The sequence below is a fragment of the Leopardus geoffroyi genome (assembly GCF_018350155.1).
Source record: "Leopardus geoffroyi isolate Oge1 chromosome D3 unlocalized genomic scaffold, O.geoffroyi_Oge1_pat1.0 chrD3_random_Un_scaffold_48, whole genome shotgun sequence".
NCBI lineage: Eukaryota > Metazoa > Chordata > Mammalia > Carnivora > Felidae > Leopardus > Leopardus geoffroyi.
The window spans coordinates 31162-53423 of NW_025543560.1; the positions used below are offsets into that span (position 1 = coordinate 31162).

At 51.9% G+C, this 22262-nt stretch overlaps 2 long non-coding RNA genes across 2 annotated transcripts; one reads left to right on the forward strand and one right to left on the reverse strand.

The window, feature by feature from the left end:
- The first annotated feature begins 6543 nt into the window (after window positions 1–6543).
- Window positions 6544–15153, forward strand: LOC123595689. The gene is made up of 3 exons (XR_006711302.1): window positions 6544–6695; window positions 7361–7533; window positions 14783–15153. It is a non-coding gene; the product is annotated as an uncharacterized LOC123595689 (long non-coding RNA).
- Window positions 8810–15940, reverse strand: LOC123595690. Its single transcript, XR_006711303.1, has 3 exons — window positions 15671–15940; window positions 10523–10527; window positions 8810–8822 (listed from the first exon to the last, which is right to left on the reverse strand). It is a non-coding gene; the product is annotated as an uncharacterized LOC123595690 (long non-coding RNA).
- Window positions 15941–22262: the final 6322 nt, after the last annotated feature.

Sequence of the window (22262 nt, forward strand, 5' to 3'; positions counted from 1 at the left end):
AGGTGAGCTGGCCAAGGAGAAGGATAGAGAGGATCGCAGTGCTCCCGTGGTTGCGGAGGCATTGGCCGCGGTCACAGGTGGCCTTGTGGTCAGAAGACCCCGGGCAGGAGACTGGCTGAGGAACAGGGTGTGTTTGAAGCCGTCTCACAATGTGGTCTCTCGTGTGGTGGCAGAAGAGAGGCTGGTGGGAGCTGTGTCACCGTGAGCGGCCGGGGGCCGTGGGGACGAGACTGAGAAGGCGGCAGGCAGGCTGGACAGCTGAGCCCTCCTGGCACGACCTCACAGCCACGTCTTCTGTTTGGGTCCTCCTCTAGCAAGATGACACGGTCTGGGTTGCAGAGGAAAAGAAAGGTGACGGACCAACTTCCACACGCAGGCGGGGCAGATGGGAGAGAGCTCTGGGATAGGACTGGATGCAGGGTGGTGGGGTCGGGAGCCAGGGAGCCTGAGATAGGGTGTCAGAGTCAGGGGACACACGCGAACCTCGGAGGAGCCACGAACCATGCCAGGTCACATGCGGGGTGGCGTGTGTGGCTCTCCCCGATTGGCGATGTGTCGGGGCCCCACAGCGGTGAAGCTAGACCACCTGAGCTCAGGTGAGCAGTTGTTCTGGCAATGGGGGGACCAGAGGAGGGGAAGATGGTTGTGGCCAGTGGGCAGTTCTGACTTGGCTGTCTTAGAAACAATCAGTACCCTGAGGCAGCACGTGTCAATGACGTTTCTTGAAAGGCCGCAGAGAAGAGCTTGAAGCACCACAGAGGAGACGCCCTGTCGTGGTGGCTCTGTCTCCAGGCCACAAGGGGTGACGCCGGGGGCCCCCTCTGTAGTTGATGTGAAGCAGATGGGCGTGTTCTGTCTCCCGAGACCATAAGGATTTGTGAAATGGAAGGCAGCCTCTCTTCTTTTCCAGAGAGCAAGGAGCCACTGGACTCCGGTGCAGGGTTCAAGTGTGGAGGGTGAGCCCGTGGCTGAGGCCGGGCACGTGGGCTGGCGGGTGCTCCTTCACAGCTGCTGACCGCTTCGTGCCCAGAGCCTTTGCTGAGGGGAGCAGCTGACAGCCCAATTAAGTGACTCCCCCCTAGGGGCTCGGGGCTCCATGGAACTTTTCTGGAGACTTCTATGGCCAAGGGGGACATTTGTCTGTTAGTCTACCTGCACAGAGGCCAGAGACGCTTTTGCCTCGGAAACACCGGGCACACTGCCACCTCCTGTCTACGGGAGGTGCGAGGTGTGGTTCCCGAGGATCCTGCCGCGGATGCCCCTGGGGCGCCCGATACTGGTTGGAGGAGGGAAACCTGGGGTCACCTGGCATCACAGCGAAGGCCTTGGCACACGTGGTCCGATGGCAGGTGAAGGCCAGAGGGACGTACAGGAGTGCTTTCCGGTCAGTTGGGCAGGAGGTGGTGCAGACACGCAGGACGACAGCTTGACTGGGGGCAGGCGCTGCTCCACCTCGGGGACGTCTGGGCCGCGGGGATGCGTTGCACCTGCTGGGCCCGGGAGACCCTGTCTCCACAGGGCCCGGCTAGCGGGCTTGCACTGGAGCCAGGGGCAAGGATGCCTTCCATGGAGACCTTTTTCTGTGACCTCATTTTCCCAATTGACGGGTTCTGGCCTGGCTGACAAAGTCCACTTTTCTTTAGATAACAACCTTGGTGTGTGTGTGCGTGTTTGTTTGATTGTTTCCGTCCGTATTTCAGGCGGACGCACGTCAGCAGCGTCCCAGCTTCCAGGTTCCGTCTGGCGGACAGCCCCACGGATGCCAGCAGCAGCAGCAGCAGCGCGGTGTTGCGGCGCCGCCAGAAAGGCCGTGTGGCCCGTCTGCGACATGAGCCTTCCAAGGCAAGGACCTCCATCCTCTGGGGGCTCTCATGGGACCCACCTGCCTGCTCCAATGTCACCTGCCTTTTCCTCTGTCTGTGAGGCTCTTCTGGAACTAAAGAACCGATAGGCTGCTTTCTCTTTTCAGCTTCCCCCATTCTTCTTTGGCTGCCTTAGAATTTACTTTTGAGAGCTTTTGTTCTCTCTTTGTATAAAGTAGCAATGTGGATTAAGATAGGACCTAGTGTTAAGCACAGCACAATGCAAATTAGTAAGGGTTTGAAACGCTAATGAAGGTGAAGGGAACATGTGTATTCATCCTTAAACAACAAAGAAGTCACCTTTGGAGTTTAAGGACTTTCGTCCTTTGGCTCTTCAGCCGCGTATATTTTTATATATTTGGGTAAGTTTTGAGCACCTGTAGTCATGGAACAAGTTTGGTGCAGACATCGTCCCAGAGCTAGGGTGCAGCATGACTGAAAAACCCAGATGAGGGGCGCCGGGTGGCTCAGTCGGTCAAGCGCCCGACTGCTGATTTCTGCTCATGTCACGATCTCTGGGTTTGTGAGATCGAGCCCCGGAGCCCAGCAGCCCCGCATGGGGCTCTGCGCTGACCGCGCCTAGAGCCTGCTTGGGATTCTCTCTCTCTCCCTCTCTCTGCTCCTCCCCCACTTGAAATAAAACAAAGAAAACAATAAATAGCTAAAAAGTCAGAGGAGAGGCCTGCACCCCTCTGTGTGCACAGTGTAGTGAGGGGAGACCAGCAGCGAACGGGAAGTAAAAGGTGATATGTGTGTTAGTTCTCTATTTCTGTTTGACAGATGATTGACAAGTCCCTAGATGGGCACCTGTGGATAGCCCCAGAGTCCAAGGGGGGCTCTCTGGGCACTGCCCAGTGTGGTGGTGGAGAGAGAGAGACAGAACTGGCAGAGACCAAGCGGTCACAAGGGGGAAGGAGCTCAGTGAGCCCGGTGCTCGGGGAAAGGGAGACCGGGGGCCTGGTCATGCTGGGTGGGGCCAGGCAAGGTGGAGGCCGAGGACCACGGTGGTCTGGTCCAGGAGCCCTTGCGCTAAAGCCCACTCGCCCGAGTTCCAGAGTCTGTGTAGACACAGTAGGGGCAGCTTTCTGGAGGACTCGAACTCTGGTTGGGAGCAGAGACGCAGTGCTAGCTGGAAGGAGACACAGGGTAAAAGTTCTGCGGTTTGTGTTCTGTTATTTTGTTGTTTTGCCCTGGAGGGTCTGTGGTCAGTTGTGGCTGGCTCGTGTTGTTTCTCCTGTACCTTCATTTGTCAGTAGACAGTGGGGTTTTGCCCCAATAGTGATCAATTGTCGTTAGCGTATCACTGTATAGTACAGGTGGATACGGGTATGATCTAGATAATAATTTGTAAACGAAGCGTTTCTTCAAAAGAGATAAGGCACTGACCGTAGATGAACGGAAGCTCGATACAGACAGCACGCTCTGTGGTGCCGACACTCGTGTTCAGGACTCCAGATCTCATGGGCTTACTGAGCACAAGTACTGCCTTCTACACTGAAACTCAGGACTCCTGCAACGTGAAGCTGTCACCTGCCCCTCAGCCCGTTTTTATCACGTACCTGCCCAGGGCACCCTCCTGTAACCAGCACGGCAATTCGTGAGAGGTTGTCAATCAAATTCTAGGTCAGGATTTCACATTCACGTCCAGCAGGGCGTTAACAGAGTGGGTTTGTTTGGTGTTACACAAGGTGTTGCGGGAACTTCGGCATCCCCTAGGGTGATACTGTAAAAGTGTAACTTGGTTGTCAACAAGGAGAACAGTTACAGGAAAGTTTAGAATAGGCACCTGTTAGATGTCTTTGTTCTACAAGATGCCGTGTTTTAATAAGTTGTGTATGTTGTGATGGAGTTTTACGTCCCTGAGTGATCATTGGTAGTGTCTCTGGTAAATGTCGAATAACCTATTACGTTCAGATGTGTGGTGGAACAAAGTTCTGCTTCCAGTCGTGGTTGTTTCTAAATCTTCTCTCAATGATATCCATCCTGCTGTTCTCTTTAAAATATGTTTGCTCGTTTGGTCTTGGAAATGGTAACTTCCAAGTGTGCAGTAAATGTGATTTCTCTTCCTTCCTTTGCATGCCTCTGTCAGCCTAGTGATGTCAGGAAGCATCGGAGAAAGCGAAAGTGCTTAGGAGTGCAACCTAGCTGTGTTTGTCTGTGGTGTGGGGGAGAGTGCCCGTCTCTTCACAGTGAGCACCACAGCTGGGTAAGGACGAGCGGCTGGCGTGTGCGGGGAAGTCCAGGAGCCACTGGGGGCTCGAGCGTGGCGGCCGGTTTCCACGGTACCTGCGACGGCCACCAGAGCTCACCGTTGTCTCTCGTTTGTCTCTTGCTCGCTGCGAACGTTGTTCCGTGAGACCTAGAAGTTTCTAGGAAGAGAAATTACGGAAGCAGTGCCGTAGAGTTTCGATTTCGGGATCACCACTTTTGACAGCCGTAGCCAGCAGCATTCAGAGAGCTCTTAGGGTTCGCCACCTGGTGTGTGCAGTGGTTTAGGATCCTGTGACCTGGCCCTCACAGACATCCCCGCGAGCCACAGCTTGTGTGGTTAGCCCATTTCCAGATGTGCAAGCAGAGCCTGAGAGCCCGGGTCCTGTGCATGAGGACACTTTGCAGGGCAAACACTGGCCGCGACACCACTCTGCCACATACCCCACCTTTGCTGGGGCGCCCTTCTCCCATTTACAGTGCCCCTCGCCGGGACAGGACACCTCCTGTGTCCAGAGGACAATGATGTGGGTGTGCCCATTCTCAGGGGAAGCTCCGTGCCTCGGGACGGAACCCTCGACCAGAGAGTCCGCCTCCTAACTGGGATGCCTTGCTCCCTGGACCGTACCCCCATCCCAGACCTTCCCAGCCATGCGCCGACAGGGCCGTGCCTCTGATACAGAGCTGGGCGACAGCTGGGGGAGCCCCTCCGCTGCACAGACGGTGTGTCCGTTCAGTTGAATTCTTGCGTTCAAGTGCCAGTTCGGTCACTGGTTGTTTTGTGACCGGGGTGTCTTCATCACCGTCTTTTTTTCCTGCTTTGCTCTCCTGGTAAGTGAGGACAGCGAAAGGTTCATGGCCCTTGGGGTGTCCACACACTGCCCATCGGTGCACGGTCCTCAGAGAACAGGAGCTCACACCGGCGCCGGGGCACAGAGCACGCCCTGCATTCTGCTGGCTCGTGCTGCCTTTTCCTCTGTAGCAAGACTTTCTCAAGGAACAGAGGGTCGTGTGATGAACACCCAGGCAGGACGGCCTGCTCCCGCAGCTCACTGATGGCTACTTGGAGGGCTCTTTGGAGGTTTTGGGGGATGAAGTCTAGGTGTACGGGCAGTGGGTGTCAGGTCCATGCGGACAGGGCCAGCACGGGCGTTGCACTTCCCAGCCTCGCGGGAGCCTCCCGTTTTGGTTGAGACTGAAATGGCCCATAGGCACAAGTCTGGCAGGACCCAGTGCTGGGCGGGGGCCTGTGCGTGGACTGCGCTGTGACACAGGGGAGGGTGTGCTCCCAGAACCCTCCGTCTCTGCTCACCTCATAGCCTGGTCGCTGGTGTGGCTCCCTGTCCTGTTCCCTTTTGGTGTTTGTCTTCTCCATATCTTTGCTTCCACCTGGGTATGAAATCTACTTGTGTTGACTGAGTCTGACCCTGTTTGGTTTTATGTGGATAATTTGTAGCCTGTTAAGGTAGCCTTTTGTTGTCTGATGATTGTCAGGAAATCAGGAGAGGAGGCAGGTGTTCTGGAGCTGTTGGTTAAGCTTGTGTCTTCCCTGAGCTCAGCTCGGCTTGGTGCTGACCGCCATGGGTGTCCCGAGCCCCACGCAGCTTCGGAGGTCCTGGTACGAACCCAGTTGGCTGTGCCTGTCTCGCCAGTCCTACACGTGTGTCTCATGAGATCCGGCCCTGCCTCACCACCAGGACCTGTCAAGGGTCATGACGCTGGTGGGTCCGTGGCCCCACGGTCCTTTCCAGGGCCCACAGCCACATAGCCGCAGACCCACAGCCTGTCACAGAAGGAAAAATGGAGTCTGAAGGGGTTCATTTGTCGTGACGGCAGCCAAGGGACACTGTGTCTCCACCGTGTCGAGCAGACTGTCTGTAAGCTGCAGATGAGTCCGTCAGTTTGTAACATCAACCGAAATGTCCCCGAGAAGCAGAAGTCAGACCCGAGTGTGGGGTCAGGGGGTTGGGTGCCTTGTCACTTTACACACGTCCCCGTAGATTCCAGCCTTGCATCGCTACCAGAAGTGACAGTGGATTAGGCCACAAGCTCCCTCCACTTCCCCCAAACAAAGAGCTTTGGACCATCGTGCGTGGGAGGGCTCCGTGCTCGCCAGGGTTTGCCCTGAATGGCGTCAGGAAACAAACACCTTCCTTCTCAGCTGGCCGTGGTGTACGGTGACATGGTTTGGGTCTCCGCCTCTACCTTCGGTGGCCGGGCTCCTGGTGGGGCGAGGTCCTGGGGAGGGTACACCCCTCGGTGCAGATGGGCTGGGGGTCTCAGTGGGCCCACTGCCCGGACGCGAATCCACCCTTTCGCCTGGCGTTAGGCCGATCCTAGGAAGGCGTTTTGGACGCTGCACAAAGCACAGCTCATAGCTTTTCAAATGAGTTGCTGGCTGTGATTTCAGGGCTGTGTGCTCCTCTGTCTGGGTGCACGGTGAACTCATGTCACTCTCCTCTGCACCCCACAGTTGCTGCCTTTGGAGGAGGAGTCACAAGACAGGGTGGCAAGGACACGATGTGTACCATCAGCTCCTTCTTCCCAGAGGTCCCTGAGCTTGGACAGGCTGCAGCAAGGGGCACTGCACAAGGCCAGCCACGAGGACATCAGGGACGCCACAAAGTAAGGGGCACAGGCATCGTAGGAGACATGCCTGTGCGCTGGTTTTCAGCTCTGAGAAACCTTTGATCTCTACATGGGGGAGAAAGGGTCGGAACAGCGATTCCAAGGAAAGGCCAATGAACTGAGTTTACGTGCACGGCGTTCTTGGGATACCTGCCTGGGTGCCCTGGGTGTGGCCGGCAGAGCAAAAGGCAGGTGGGAAAGACCAGAGTCTTGTGATGCTGGTGGCTGTAGGGCAGCCTCGTTTGCTCAGATCCTACGCACCAGCCGTCCTGAGACCTCCCTTTTCCTCCCGGTGGGTCCTGGGTGACATGCTCCCTAGGGCTCCTCCCCTGGGCCGCACTGTGCCCTGTGGGGCTGTCAGGAGCCATGCTCTCTTCCCCCCACCCCCACCAGGCAGCTCCAGCAGCCTCTCTGTTACTCACACCACGTCCTGGGGTGGCTCAGGTGTGCATGTCCTCCGTGCTCCCGGGTCACGGCCAGGGAGGGGTGCTGAGCGTTCTCAACCCAGGGCGCTTGGACTCCAGATATACTTGGGAGGGAGAGAGTGTCAGCTCCCAGGGCGCAGCCCTCCCTAGAAGCTGGGGGATTGTGCTTCTAATCACGCGGGGCGGTGTGTCGTGTGACGAGCACGCGTGGAAGATGCTCTCCTGTGCGTCCCCCAGATCCTCGGGCTCTCAGGATGGCCCCTCGAGCAACGACAGCAACACTAAAAATTGCCAGGACTCACTGAACAACGCCCCCAAGAAGAAGGGCATCACCAAATCCATCCGCTGGTTGCTCGCCAGAAGACAAAAGGTCCACCCCAGCCACACTAGCGACGAGCCTGCATGACCAGGTTGGTGTCCCCTGCGTGTTTCCAGCGTGTGGGTGGTCTTACTGGCCTCATTCCTCTAGATCCGTGGTCTCTCTGCCTGCAGACCCCTCCCCGTGTCGGGAGACCTCACGTGGCTGTGGACACCCCCCACCTCCCATTTCATCACTCTGCTTCCCCACAGCCACTGAATTGCAGCCACTGAATTGAAAACCCTTCCCAGCGTGCCCTGGGACTCAGCAAATTGGGCGGACAAGCTGAAAAACACCAAAAACTTTAAAAAATAAGCGTTGTGTTTCTTGTCACCTTGCTGAGCACTTTTCAGCTGTACCTGTTTTGAAAGCAGTAGCTGTTCGTTTGTTCAATAGACTCTATAGCGGCAGAGCAGTATTATGGCCTCCACGGACATAAAAAGGCCTCCAGGGCCTTTTGCTCCTGGAACCATGCTGGGAAAATTCGGTCCCTTAGATGTCGCCAGTGTGTTTTCTTCCACATCCTTATACTTTCTGTAATGAAAACGTTAAGATTCGTGGTAGTGCCCTCTGACTCTCACACCCACTGCTCTCAGACATGTGTATGTCTTGTAAGTCCAGAGGTCACAAAATTGGCCAAAACATTTCACTGTGTTTCCTACGTTTATTTTGTCATCTTCAGGAGGTATGGTTTAAGTACTTGGTCATATGAGGACAGCGTTTAGTGAGTTGTTTGCCCCAGCATTTGATGCAGTTTCACAGAGTGTGTGTAGGTGCCTTTCTCCGGGGCTGAGATGTTCAAATCGCTGACTTGGGTTCTGTGTTACCGTAAGTATAACGCAGTGTCTGAGAGTGGATCATACTGTGGTCTCTGTGGACATGCATGGCCAGTCCCAGAAACATACGGTTGACCCTTGAACAGCCAGGGTTTGAAGATCAGGTCCACTTATATGCAAGTTATGTGTTGCCATCCAGTAGAGTATTGTAAATGTATTTTCTCTTCTTTATGGTTTTCTTAATCACATTTACCTTGTTTTATGAAGGAATACAGCATATACACGTCACTTGTAAAATATGTGTTAACCGACACTTTCTGGTAAGGCTTCTGGGTACAGTGGGCTATGAGGAGTGAAGTTCTCAGGGAGGTGGCGGTGAGGTAGAGCCCCAGAAGGCTCCACGGAAGGTGCCTAGTGTTGACAATGTCCGCCTCAGGAGAATGAGTCTCAGTCACGTCCGTGGTCACGTCGTATTTGATGGCACGATTCTTGTTACTGCTTTGTTTACGTCCTAACTGTGAGATGCGTGTTGTCAGGCACAGGTTAGGAGACCTCATACGTGTGCCTACTCCCTGCAGAATTCAGCAGATTTCTCAATGCCTTTGAGTGGGCTCTAACTGTAAGGCTGGGAAGCACTCACCTGAGGTTTCCATTGGAGCAGGTGATTGGAAAATCTTGTGTGGTGTCGAGAATTGAATCCTTGAGGGAAATCAGGACCCTGCTCAGTAGGCCTGGTCCCTGGCGGTCACAGTGCTCGTCCATCTTTCCACACGGAGGAGGCAGAGTTCTGGAACCGGGAGGGGCGCAGCCACAGCAAGGAATTGGGCGTCTGAAAGCTGAGGAAGGAAGTAACTGACCACAAAAGGCAGACGAGTCTTCCATGCCTCCAGGATGTGGGCTTGTAACTCTGGTTCCTCAGCGCAGAGTTCGGTGCTGGGGGCCGATTGAAAATCCAGAAGCGAGGGGCGTCTGGAGGGCTCGTCCGGTTAAGGCTCCGACTTCAGCTCAGGTCATGATGTCACGGTCCGTGGGTTCGAGCCCTTTGTCGTCTTCTGCGCTGACAGTGTGGAGCCTAGGTGGGATTCTGTCCCTCCCTCCCTTCGTCTGCCACTCCCCCACTTTCTTGCTGTGTCTCTGTCTCTGTCTCTGTCTCTGTCTGTGTCTCTCTCAAAAATAAAAAAAAACTTGAAAAAAAGGGGCAGCGGGGATGGCCCAGTTGAAGGATAGCCTAGCTGTGATTGAGTTATTGTGAATCACAAGAAAAGCCAGAAGCCAACCTTTGTGATACACGTTGTGTATATACATAATTTAATTATAAGGTATGTAACAGAGAAACGTGGTAACGATCTGTAAGTGTTTGAAGCGTGTCCATGTGTTTGAACAACTGTTATTTTACCTAGTGAAAGACCTTGGAAATGAACTGGGTGAATGTGTTTCCTGTAGTGTGTACTTCCTTTTCAATCTCTTCACAGTTGACAGAAGCAGTCTTTCACCAGAAGTAACTAGTGAATCATCTGGTGATTTTTCGATGTCTCCTAAAGCAAATGCATCCTTTGTTACTTTGCATGAACGTGAGGTGTCCCGTCACAGTCTCTTAATATGCTGGGGAGTCTTTTCAGGTCTCTCTGACTTTCAACTGAGTCCACAAAGCGGGCTTTGCGATTAGAACTGAGACGTTTGTGTTGAAGTGACAAGGTGCGCAGGCACGGGGCCAACAGTGTTGTCTGACGGGAGGAAGGTTTTCCGGAACACCCGGAGTGTGCAGCTGAAGCATAGGCTTGGGGCACACAGCGGAGATCCTTGTCCAGCATTACAGGGTGTGGATGTGATGGAGAGAGCTTTCGGCAGCCACCGTGGCCATGGGTGTTTACTGTCGGCAGAGGTGCTGGTTTGGAGGAAGGACCCAGTGATTCGCTGGGTCCTATCGATTGGCCTTAAAGAGGATGCCAACAATCGCGTAGACAGTGGAGTTCACGGCACGTTGACGGCCTCAGATGGGACCTTCGATGTCACCGCCCTGGCGCTTCTGGTGCAGATCCCGACCCAGAACCCACTGCTCTCCTGCTGGAGACCCTGCAACCCGTATTGGAGCAAGGCAGCGCGTAGCTTCACCGCACAGCTAGTCCTCTGTCCCCAAGCCCCGTCTGTGCTGTGCGGCACGGAGTCCTTGGTGCTGCCTCCTCCTGCCTGAGCTCTGCCTGTCCCTTCCCCTCACAGGCTCGTGAGACTGGCGTGCATTTAGCTCTTATGTGGAGAGAGAAACACTCTTCCTTCGTGTGCCACGTGGAAGTTTCATGGCTTCTGTTTCTGATTTCCCTGTGGAATTCTGTTTGACTCATGGGCTCAGTGGAGAATCAGGAATCTTTTGATCCTTCTACAGAACACTGAACGCCTTTGGGAATGCCCTCAGTGTCCCCACTGCAAATCCCCCTCCACGGCACCCTTGTCTAATTTCCCGGAGAGCCTGGACCCCTCTCCCCAAAGGCCCGTTCCTGTGGGCTTCCTGGGGGGCTCAGATGATTCGGCGCTCGACCCTTGCTTTGGGCTCAGGTCATGATGTCATAGTTGGTGGCGTCGAGCCCCAAGTCGGGCTCCGTGCCGACGACGTGGAGTCTGCTTGGGATTCTCTCTCTCCATCTCTCTCTGCCCCTCCCCTGCTCATGCTGTCTCTCTCCCTCTCAAAGATAAGTAAATCAAGCCCATTAATGGACTCCACATTAACATCTCTTCTTGAAAATACACTGTTAGGGGGCGCCTGGGTGGTTCAGTCGGTTAAGAGTCCGACTTCAGCTCAGGTCATGATCTCGTGGTCCGTGAGTTCAAGCCCCACATCGGGCTCTGTGCTGACAGCTCAGAGCCTGGAGCCTGTTTCGGATTCTGTGTCTCCCTCTCTCTCTGACCCTCCCCCATTCATGCTCGGTCTCTCTCTGTCTCAAAAATAAATAAATGTTAAAAAAAATTAAAAAAAAAAGAAAATAGACAGTTAGGATTCAATGGGTATTGTTTTGAGTTTGAAGTCTTGGTTTCGACGCAATTGCAATATGTTGTCATCCTTTAGATTGACATAACTTTTGGGGTGTTGGCTCGTGATTTCACGCTCGTGCTATCTTGCAATGGTAGTTGAAGCACCTTTTGGTCATGGGGACTGACCAAAGGGTCGGTGAAATAAGTTTTCAGCCTAATGATATCTAAATTTGCGTTAACTGTTAAGTATTATATTTGGGGGTGCCTAGCTGGCTGAGTCGGAGGACAGCGTGACTCATAATCTCTGGGTTGTGACTTTGAGCCCTGTGTTGGGGGTAGAGATTTCTTAAAAGTAAAATCTTAAAAAAAAAAAAAAAAAAAAGGAACGTAGATTATTATGTTTGTAGGAATCATGTACCAGACTACTCTCCCAAATGTGGAGATAATTTTACCTTACAAGTTAAGCTTAGCTCTTAATTTATTAACAAATGAGCTTTGGGGCGCCTGTGTGGCTCAGTTGGTTAAGTGTCTGACTTTGGCTCAGGTCATGATCACACTGCTTGTGAGTCTGAGGCCAGCATTGGGCTGGCTGCTGTCTGCGTGGAGCCTGCTTTGGGTCCTCTGTCACCCTTTCTATCTGCCCCTCTCTCACTCACACACAATCGTTCTCTCTCTCTCTCTCTCTCTCTCTCTCTCCCTCTCTCTCTGAAAATCTAACAAACAGGGGCGCCTGGTAGCTCAATCATTTCAGTGTCTGAGTCTTGCTTTCAGCTCAGGTCATGATCTCACACTTCGTGAGTTTGAGCCTCCCATTGGGCTCAGCGGTGACAATGGGGATTCTGCTTGGGATTCTCTCTCTCCCTAGCTCTCTGCCCTTCCACAACTCATACTGTTTCTGTCTCTCTCAAAAATAAATAAATGTACCTGCAAAAACTTAAAAAAAAAACCAAACCAATGAGCTATTGAGAAACCAATATTTTAACAGAGGTGAGGAGTTTGGTTTCTTTCCTTTTGGTATTTGACTTTTGATAGTCTTGAGAAATATTTTTCACATCATAACACGTTGACGGCAGCCTGGCAATAGAGCCTGTAAGTTGTGTCTGGGGGCGGCCGGAGGTCTCTCTGCAGTCCAGGGCCCTGTGCTCTGGGGGAAGGTTACAGTCGTTTATTTAAAAAGACACAAAGTGTTGATTTCTCCTTCTACAACACCAGGACTGATTTAGTCCCACACCACTACTTAAGACTGTCTTCATTGCCATAAGAACACTCGAGTGTGACGAGAATAGGACACGTGAAAGGGTGCGGTGGGACTGTCCTAGCGTGTAGCACTGTCCGCAGCTTAAAGACTGTTTGGAAAACCCAAAGGTAGTATCTTCTATAGCAGGAAGGTGATTGCACAAAGACAGTGCGGCAGGTCCAGTCAGCCCAGGACTGTCCTGACTTGTGCCCGGTCAGGGTCCTGGCACAAATATGGCCCTGCCGCCCTTTGCCGCCTGGGGCAGCCGTCTGGGCAGGGGGCCCCCAATGGCTGTCCGGAATGGGGGTAAACAGCTGTAAACACACTTGCAGAGTGAGGTCATTTTAAAGGGCTGGTAACCTTGGTATATATTTTTGGTTTTTATTTCACAATGTGTCCTGTAATTTCCCAGGATGATGATAGAAGCTTTAGGAGGGCACCTTCTTGGAGATAGCAGTGTAGATCCAGACGCTCTTGACTTACCGGCTGGGTCAGCAGAGACTCTCCCTGCAGACTTCTGGGTCACTTCCTCTCTGTCCTCTATGCAGCCAAAGAAGATGCTGCCGGTCTGTATGTGACGTGCTGCTCTGCCCCAGCCTCTTGGCGGAGGTATGGGAGGCTCTTGGGTTGGAATGTGAACACTGATGGAGAATGGCCGACTGAATATGTAACTAGGCGTTCAGGTGCTGTGGCATGCTCAGGCTCAAATGATCTAAGGTTACTCCTCACTTCTGCTTATCAAAGTGTCACAGTGAAAGAGATTTTTTTTAACTTTTCTATCTGATGGAATATGAGCGTATTCTCTCAACTACTACAACTAGGCATCGTGGGTGTCCTCAGAGCGTTGGACCAGCCTCAGAGAGACACTTGCAGAGCTACGTATGTGATGGGCAGCCCTGGCCCCTCTTTCACAAGATGGCAGATGGACACGGCGAAAGTGTTTTCATGGCCTCTACTGCCCCGTTGCTATTTGAGAGTGAACTCCCGGGGACTCCCCCGGCTGCTTGCGGGTGGAGAGAACCCCACTCAGAAGTGCCCCGGGAGCCCTCAGTGGTTGCTGCTGTGGTTTAGAATGTGTGTGGCTGTATTTGTGCCCTCATGTGCTATTTGAAGACTAACCGCATGCTGCATTTGCACGCTGCCCCTTGTGTTGCTTGGAGCAGGCATGGTATCTGCACCACAGAGGCTGGATTCAGCCAGTCATGTCTTAATCCTGCCGACGCCTCCTGTTGGTGAGTAGAGGGCACCGTCCATGCAGGCCACAGTCGGACACCCTGTGTCCTGTCTGCGCAATGTCCACGTGAGCCAGGACGGCCGCACCAGGCTCACTTAGGGACTTTCAGAAATACACAGACACGCAGATGCACATAGACAGACTCACACACACATACACATACACACACACACACACACACACACACACACACACGAGCTTCTCTACACCTGCTAAGACGATTCTGGTGTTTGTGTGTTGGTGTGTTCTCAGTTTTTCCGGAGAAAACTGTATTTCCACTCTTTTCGTAAAAAAAGAAATTTGGCTTCAGTGTCTGCTAATGTCTTTTGTGGGAGGCAGGCAGGATTGCTGTCGGAGCAGTAGGAGATTTTCCAGGTCTGAGCTGACCTTCCCGGTCGTTCGGGAGCAAGTGGCACTGGCCTCTGCCTGGTCTGGTGGAGCTCCTAGGTCAGCAGGCCCTGGCTGGCTTGTTTTACGCACACCTTCTTGAATGAACCAGGCCCAAGAGGATTCTAGTCCTCACGTGAGTGACGCTGGTGGCCTCTCAGTTGAGAGATTAGCTTTTAAAAGCGGAAGCACATTGCCCTCTGAGGGGCTGAGTTTGAACATGGAGATTTCGGGTGTGGGCCCCGGAGCCCAGCCCTCTTCTCCCTGCTCTGAGGGCCTCGAGGGGTGGGCTTTGTTCTGCTCTCATCCTGTTTTCCTGTCTCAGCCACAGTGTTTGATTGTTGGGAGCTCCTGGCTGGAGGCCAGGTGGAGCCTATGACCCTTGAACTTAGGGTAGTGAGTTTGAGCCCCATTTTGGAGTGGAGATTACTTAAAATCCTGAAAAAAAAAAAAGAATAGTTGATTGATTCCTTCATCTTGTTTTTTTTTTTAATTTGGTAACTTTCAGTCTTAAGCCAGTATGAACTCAGTCGAATAATTCTCATTGGTAATGCAGAATGCTTCATATTTTCTCTAGATTCTCAAATCTCTTCAGCCAGGAAGGTCTTTGGGGAGGGGGGGCACGCGCTAGGCCCCACCTGGGGCCCTGGAAGGTGCTTCTCGGGCTGATGTCTTAAGACTGATTCTTTCCTTTATCTTGCAGTTTACCCACACTGCTTCTACCGATGGTCTTGCAGCACGCAGAGCCCAGCGGTGACTACATTTGAAAATTCAACCAGATCTTTCATCTGTTAATCCTTGTTATATGGACCCTGAGATATTGTATTACAGTATTTAATTACTGCAAAATTCGTGAATGAGATAGAGAAACTCATTTAGCATTTAATGTTTCGTACATTTCTGTAAATTTGTCACTCCCTATAGAGAGTTCCTTACTTTCATGTATATCCGGGCTATAAATACCCTTTGGAATCAATTGATGTTCTTATATCTCAGTTTAGTCTTTCAAGTGTATGTACTATCACGGTTGTAGGTATAAATCCTACGACAAATACAGGGCTTTTATAACCTGTGCGTGTATTGTAATTATCATTGTGTAATTGTTTGTTAAGAAACCCTGACAGAGAAAAGGATTTTACCACGTTTGTAAAATCACCGCGACACAGCCTGCATTATCCTTTACGAATGTCCCTTAGCTCTACAACCATGGTTTTGATATAATCAGACTTAATTTGCAGCAATTGTCGTTGTATTTTAATGACTGACCTTAACTACACTTTTTCTAGCAAGAAATGCTTTCTTTGCAGTGTGGACACATTAAAAATATCTGGTGTTAGCCATCAGCTAAAGAAACTTGGAGTGGAAAGCTGATTGAAACACTGTGAAAATCTCCCAGGGCCGGTATGCTGTTTCTGAGCCTGGTCCCTGGGCGCCTGGGCAGTTTGCCTGGAGTGACCCGCACAACCTGGGAGCTGAGGCCCCAGAGAGCCGGGGTGGGGCAACCTGGCCACCTCTTCCCCGAAACCCTGCCCGCCCCCTTCTCACCCCCAACCCGAAACTCAGACCCCTGGCAGCAGAACTCTCAGAGGACCGATCAGGGTGCGCTGGTCTCCCACCTCGGGCCAGGGCGCTGGGTGCTCGGCACAGAGCAAGATGCAAGGTCCTGGAAACAATGTAGTGCAACTCTAATAAAGGCCTTATTGTTCTTACGGAAACCAGCTGTTCAGATTTGTTTGTAAACAAGTTTAAGGAGTGGACCTCATTCTCCATTTGTAGATTTTATTTAATTTTTTTACGTTTCTTTATTATTGAAAGACAGAGAGAGAGACAGAGCATGAGCATGGATGCTGCAGAGACAGGAGAAGACACAGAATCCGAAGCAGGCTCCAGGCTCTGAGCTGTCTGTCAGCACGGGGCCCGACGTGGGGCTCGAACTCACGAACTGTGAGATCATGACCTGAGCTGAAGTCGGACGCTTCAGTGACTGAGCCACCCAGGCGCCCCATCTCCACGTGTAGATTTTGAGGAGACAGCCATTTCAGGTTATACCAGTAGCCAACGTAACTTATCATTTTGAGGTGGCATATAGAAAAGCCACCAAGGAATGTGCTCAGATCATGGTGCCTTATTTCTTATGCAGCTGGGACAGAGATAGAAACGACATGTCTCTTTACATGTCGTTTCTGCTTCTCATTGGACGTTTGACAGTTTCCCTGTGTTTTTCTATTAATCTTTTGTGAACTTCCTGATTGTATGACAGAGTAGGCACCGTCTACTTTGAACTATTTTTATCACGGTATTATTTATTGCTGGCTTTCAAGGCAGTAGTGGAGCGTTTCCCACTGCCAATAAAGACTCGTGAGCATAAGCTGCCATTGACTTGAGAAGTGGCTGCCGTGGTTTTCTCTGGTGCTCGGGGCCATGAAGGCACTTCTGCCCCGTGGAAGTAGTAGTGTGGAAACCAGCTGATAGAATACCACAGCTGGAAGTGGAAGTTCAGGACAGGGGTGTCCTCCACAGGAGGGCCAAGTGCCCAGACCCTAGGGTAGCGGCCCCGGAATCAGTGCAGCCGGGGGCCCAGGCGATAGGCCAACAGGGCAGGGCGACTCTTCCACGGTCAGGGCCGGCTGGGGCTGCTCTTCCTCCAGGACCCCAGGAGACTGGAGTGTGTGCGTGTGCGCATGTGTGTGCAGGCGCGTGCTTTCCACCCAGTCTCCGCTCCGCTTCCATCCTCTGTGTGGGCTTTCCTGTCCTGCTGCTGTCCTCTCAAGGTCCCAAGAAGTGCCCAGGGCTGCATCCTTCCCCATCGTCTCAGCCCCTGGGACCCACTAGGCTGCTTCTCCCGAAGCTCAGACCCAGTGCTGAGTCTTACACCAGCCAGTGTGGCAGGCGGGAGGGTCTGCCCGCACCGGGGGCTGGCAGCCACCACCAGGCCAACTCGTGAGGCTCTGGCACAAGATCCCTGTCGCTCAGGCGACTCTGGGACGGTCCCTTCCCTCCCCGCCACGGAGAGGCTGCACACAGGGTTTCGGGGACACGCACCGGGGCACATCCAGCGGTTAGAGGGTACGTTGGCCTCTCCTGTGCAACCGGTGGCCACCGTCCCACTGGCTTGGAGTGTCTTTGGTGTGTCCGGCCAGCCATCCTCAGAGGAGGCGAACAGAACCTTTCTCCCCTGGCGCTGAGGGGCGGCCCGCAGCCTAGCCTCCAGGCCTCAGCGCCATGGCTCTGGTTTCCAGGCCAGGATGCTCTCGGAAAATTAAGTGAAAGCTATTTTTAAACTTATAATGAGAACAAAATAATGGAAATTGCTTTAAAAATCATTAACTAGGGGTGCCGGTGTGGCTCAGTTGGTTGAGCGTCTGCCTCTTGACCTCGGCTCAGGTCATAATCTCACGGTTTGTGCGGTTTGAGCATGGCATCGGTCTCTGCGCTGACAGCACGGACCCTGCTTGGCATTCTCTCTCTCCCTCCCCCGCTCACGCAAGTGCCTGCTCTCAAAATGAACGTAAAAGAAAATAAAAAATAAAAAAATTCAACTTGTAATTAAAGCAGTGACTAAGGGATTGTCACATTGCACAAATAGAGGGTTGAGGATGTCCTCATCTCCAACACCTTATTTTCTTTTTTATGTTACCTTTTAAATTTTGTAACAGTTGTGTTCATTTTGACAGGGACAGAGAGAGAGAGAGGAGGAGGGGCAGAGACAGAGGGAGAGAGAATCCCAAGCAGGTTCCTCACTGTCAGCACAAACCCGACATGGGACACAACTCTCACCAACAGAAAGGTCATGATGTGAGCTGAAATCAAGAGTCAGAAGCTACACAGACTGAGCCACCCCGGTGCCCCTAATTTCGATTTATTTTTTAAGATTTTAAGCAACGTCTGCACAGATCCATGACCCTCCTACAAGAGTTCTATACTCCCCTGAGTGGCAGCTGAGTGACCCTGTTTTTTTTACTTTTTCAAATGTTTTAATGTTTGTTTATTTTTGAGAGGGAGAGAGAGACACACACACACAGAATGTGACTGGGTGAGGGGCAGAGATAGAGGGAGATACAGAATCCAAAAAAAGGCTCCATGCTCTTGGCTTTCAGTACAGAGCCTGACGCAGGGCTTGAACTCACCAATGGTAAGATTATGACCTGAACGGAAGTTGGACACTCAACTAGCTGAGCCACCCAGGGGCCCCTGTTTTTAACGTTTTGCCCAAAGTGCCACCACACTCATTATTTCAAGAGAAACTGTGGTTGCCCCCACCTTGGTTTTTACTCCCCTCCCTACCCCATGTGATACTATTCTAACCATTTCCTCCCCTTGCTTCCCTAGAAAGTCATTTGTGGCCAGTGTGAGCCCTGGCAAATCCATTTCAGATTTACCCAGTGGCATCCAGGTAAGAAAGTGATATGTATTGCTCAGCCACGTGGATTGCAAGGAGGACAACACAAAGGGCTCACGGTGCTACCGTATGTCCCGGTATTTACACGTGCACTCACCCACCCTCTGGGAATTCGACGCCCTGGGTTAGGTCAGGGCATGCATCAATGATTAAGTGACCATGGGGTTTGATACTGGTGGAAGGTGGGTGATGCATTCATGAGGGTTTACTGTACATCTTCCTTTGGCATTTGTGCAGAAGTTTCTAGAATAGAAAACGTTAGTGGTTGTTTAGGGATCCCCTCCGTGCGATAGATGGTCTCAGCCTGGAACGACTGCTCCCTGGCCCTCCCTTTGGAACGTAAAGTAGCCCGGGTTCAAACTTTGAGCTGCACCGGCAGCGGAGACCCTTCTCCCATCACAAACCAGCGTGCAAGTGCCGATTGCATCTTGACCCTGCTTTCACCTTTTGATTCCTGTGACATCAGGATGCGTCCTACAAGCGGTGACATCGTAGACTTGCTGAAAGGTGGCCTAGGATGACATCCTCATCGCGATGGGAGGTAGGTGCTTCGCTACTACTCCCTTTGAGAGGTGGAGTCTAAGGCCTCCCCTTGAGCCTGGGTCAGCGTCAGTGATGTGTTTGTCGAAATGGATGTGTAGATGGGATGCCGGGGACCCTGTGGTTCTTGTGTGTGACAGAGTGGCTCATGGATATAAGTGGCATATGCTTGAGACTGGCTTGTTTCTAGGGAAAGAGGGCACTTTGTTTCTCTGCTCTGTAACGTCTAACCGTGGGGTGCCTGTCGAGGCTGCTGTATCATTTCTGGGAGTTGGCGGGGAGTCGGTGGCTTGACGGATTGGTGTCTTGATCTCTGGGCAGTAACCATTACTGTTCATTAGAATTGCAGCCGCCTTCTCCCTTTGCTCCCAGAAGCTCCCTGCTTTTCATGCAGACAGCATTCCCTGTGCTGTGTTTGTCTCCCAGCTGCAACACGGTCCCTTCAGAGAGGTTTCCTTGGGTTATGTAATTATTGATTGATTGATTGATTGATTAATGTTTGTTCCTTTTTGAGAGAGGAAGACAGGGTGAGCAGGGGAGGAGCAGAGAGACAGGGAGACACAGAATCAGAAGCAGGCTCCAGGCTCCTAGCTTACAGCACAGAGCTGGACGAAGGGCTCGAATCCACACACCTCGAGATCATGACCTGAGTCGAAGTCAGACGCTTAACCTACTGCGCCACCCTGGTGGCCCTTTTGTGTGTGTGTGTGCGTGTGTGTGTGTGTGTGTGTGTGTGTGTGCGTGTGTGAGTATGTGTTTAACTCACAGTAATATAATTTTATCACTTGTAGCAAAGTCCTCATTTACAAGGAACAAAGACTGGAGGCCATGAGGAGATGTATGCTGGCAGGTTGCAGCAATGACTTCTGTTTGCAGGAAGAGAAAACTTTATGCAGCTACAAATCTTTGGAAACGTGTTATTTTCTCAATGTGTCTGAAAACCGGCTGAGCTATTTGGTTAGTCAAATACACTTCCGCCTTCCCTCCTTCGGATTTCTTCACAAAGCCGTGTGACGTGTGGGAGGATGTCCTGGAGTCCTGAAAAGGTCTGCACGCCTGACGACTTGCCCTGGCGGCAGACGTCCTCCTGACGTTTTTACTCTTCATCGTGTTACCCACGGATCCCTCCAGATGCCTGGGATTTCCTCAGCGGATCGCTGGGTTTCAGAGAGAGACCTGTGAGCAGCCTCTCACCTTCCGCCAGGAAGAAAGGTCTGTGCCTTATTAAAATGAATGAAATCTTGCCATTTGCAGCTAGGTGCATGGAACTGGAGGATATTATGCTAAGTGAAATTAGTCAGAGAAAGACAAAAATCATATGATTTCACTCATATGAGGACTTCAAGAGACAAAAGGGATGAACATAAGGGAAGGGAAACAAAAATCATATAAAAACAGGGAGGGGGACAAAACAGAAGAGACTCATAAATATGGAGAACAAACTGAGGGATACTGGAGGGGTTGTGAGGGGGCGGGATGGGCTAAATGGGTAAAGGGCACTAAGGAATGTACTCCTGAAATCATTGTTGCAGTATATGCTAACCAATTTGGAGGTAAATTTTCAAAAATAAAAAAAATAATAAAATTGTAACAAAAAAGAAAAAAGAAAGGTATGTCCCTTGTCACCATTGTGTTCCCTCCACTGAGAACACAGGAGTGAGTCCCTGAGCAAGGAAAGGGAGGGGATTCTCCCTTTGGGTGTGCGAAGATCAGATCAGGACAGAAATTCTCTGGGAGGATATTTTGTTGTTTGAAAGGTATAATCAAGAGGGCGCCTGGCTGGCTCTGCTGGAATAGCCTTGACTCTTGACCTCGGGGTCATACGGTCGTGAGTTTGCGCCCCACGTTAGGTGTAGAGATTACGTATACATTAAATAAATAAATAAATAAATAAATAAATAAATAAATAAAACACGTAATTGATTAATTAAATAACATTGAAAAAATCCAGCCCGGTTTCCAGTGATGCCTGTAGTTTCCAAAGAGAACTCTGGAGCTGAGGAGCAGGAAGCCTGTGGACGGTGGGCAGGGCTGCCAGGCAGGATGTGAGGAAGGAGGCACAGGCGCTCCCCCTGTCCATTCGTGTGACCGTTTCCTCTGGCCCGAACTACAGGTGGCTGAATTCCTGCAGTTGGGTGGCCTCTGTCCAGCTCAGGGCCGTGGGACCCACTTGACTGGAGAGGCAGAGACTGTGGGCAAATCACACAACTTTCGGTTAGAAGTTCTTTCATTTGTGAACGGGCTCCCTGGGACGACACTATCTGGGTTCCCCTCCCAGGGCTGAGAGTTGAGTCTGTTTGCTGTCTAAAAGGTGGCAAGAGCAGATTACATCTGGGAAATTCTTGCTGGTCTTGGGGCACCTAGACAGAGTGGAGCTTTGAAGTGGTGGCTTAGAAGGGACAGTGTGGATCCTGCCTTACCTGCTGGCAAACTGTTGCCCGTTCAGGGGACAGTGACAGAGGTCCCACCTGGACACTTGAGAGCTGAGCCCTGATTTGCCCCTCGCTGCCATCCCAGATTTGGACTTGAAAGCCAGTGGAGCTGGAGGGGGTGGGTGCAGACGGGCTATTGTTCTGGCTGAATTCAAACTACAAGGGCACAGGTGTGGCACCCCAGAAAGCACCTACTGGTGTCCCCGGTTCAGACACGTGGGTGGAGCTTCAGCTTGATCGACTTCACGTAGACTTTCAGTTGCTTCCTGGCCCCGGTGAAATTTTACCAGCACTGGTGTGGAAGACGAGTCGGTTCTCATACATAGTCTTCTCTTGAAACACTTAGAAGTTCGATATTGCATTTGCGCGTGGGAAAAGTCTTGTCCTGTTTGGGTGTGAGGCGGCTGTCCCTCGTCTCTGTGCCAGATGGACCCTTCCAGCTCTGATGTGCTGGAGGAAGAGCGGACAGACCATCCTCTGAGCTACCCAGTAGGAGAAAAGTCCGCATTCATTGTGCGAGCCAGATAGTTCCCCGGAGAGCTGTTGAAGCAGCCCTCCAATAAATCACTTGAAACAATGGAGGTGTCAGAGCCCGAGTTATGGACGTCACTATTACCCTTCCAGGAAGTACTTGAAATCAAAATGGGTCCCGTTGTTTCTCTGAAGTGAGAAAGGCCATGTAATTTGACATTCATTCCCTCACGTTGTTGGGCTCCTTCCTGTTTGGGTAGCACTGTTGTTAGGACATAGCGAAGGCGTGAATTCTTTCTTGCTAGCTTGCTTTCTTGCTTGCTTGCTTTCTTGCTTGCTTT